The sequence below is a fragment of the Nematolebias whitei genome, chromosome 7, assembly GCF_014905685.2.
Source record: "Nematolebias whitei isolate Nwh7 chromosome 7, NemWhi1, whole genome shotgun sequence".
In the NCBI taxonomy this organism is placed as follows: domain Eukaryota; kingdom Metazoa; phylum Chordata; class Actinopteri; order Cyprinodontiformes; family Rivulidae; genus Nematolebias; species Nematolebias whitei.
The window spans coordinates 12,212,187-12,213,588 of record NC_056504.1 but is presented as its reverse complement, the minus strand read 5'-3'; positions in this window follow the sequence as shown (position 1 = coordinate 12,213,588).

Sequence of the window (1,402 nt, the reverse complement as noted above, 5' to 3'; positions counted from 1 at the left end):
CGCTTGGAGAGAACACTGCATGTTTATGCTAGTGATGTTTTGAAGCTGAAATTCAGTCATATGTCTTTATGAAAGCTGAAATTGTACATCTGTTGTGTAACATAAGCTGGGTTTGAGCTGTGGAAACGCTTTTTTCTGTTTAAAGACGGTTCAGACGTGGTTCTGGTACCGGCTCGGTTCTGAAAAAGATCGAACGAGTTGTTTTAAATAGAGAGAGAAACGTTTTAAGGACTGGACAAAGTCTCAGCTAAGCTCAGAGTTTATTGATTACATTTTTAACAGGAAAAAGTGCATTTTGACAGTTTAAAAGACGAAAAAGTTGACGGACTTGTTCAGATAAATCTAACATGCTAGCTGGGGAAAACGCAGCGTGATTGGTTGAATTCAGTTGAGTTAGCTGCTGTGTAATGGTTTCATTGGCTGAGAGACGTGTCAGTCACACCGTGCTGCTCTGTCATTGGCGGATTCAGTCACGTGACCCGGAAATGAAAACTCGTTTTCATAGGGAATAAAATCTGCTTTTTAATAGCTGAAAAGTGCTTAAAAGTTGATTCTGATACGATGCTCCGTGTCTTCGAAGCATAATCGTTGAAATTTTGCCACGTTAGTTTGAAAATACTGCCTTTTCTCGCCTGTTTTAGGAGGAGGTGGCGACGTACGCCTTCCTTCCATTTCTAGGCAGTGGGGTTTAACCTTTACACCAGGAAACACCTCTATGGGCGTCTTATCATGAGAGCATGCCTCGAACACATTTACAGCACACTGTCGCACGTTCGGTGGAGGAGACCTGCAATCCTGACGTTGGTCTCCACTCTTCATCCAGTGGCCGCATCTTCAGTTCAATCCAAGGGAACCCCTCTGTATGCTGATCAATCAACACTTCCAATCGATTACAGACTCTGTTTCCAAGGGGTTAAAGCATTGCTACAATGGAATTACCGACGACGTTATGGAATTATAATCAACACAATGGAATTACCAAGAACATTGTGGAATTACCTTGACTTTGTTTTCCTTGCTGGATTACTTTTGACTTTTGTTTCCTTGCTGGATTACTTTTGACTTTGGTCTTCCTTGCTGGATTACATCAAGATCGAGGACGTTCGAAGGCGTAAGTTCATGTTTGGAATTCATCCCCATGGACAGGCGATGATTTCCAAAGGGGGGACTGTAGTGGACTAGGCCTGATGTCAAAACTAAGCCTAAGGTCAAAACCCTTGACCTTAAGAACCTTGTGGGACAGAAACTGTCATTTCATTGATTTGAATCCAGAAATACAGGTTCACCCATCCTGAGACTTTCTTTCTTAAAAATTCAAGGGAAAGAACACTCTCTTTTCTATTATCATTACTATTTTACAAATGTTGATAACCAAAGTGTTTTAGTTCAAACCATTTTAGAT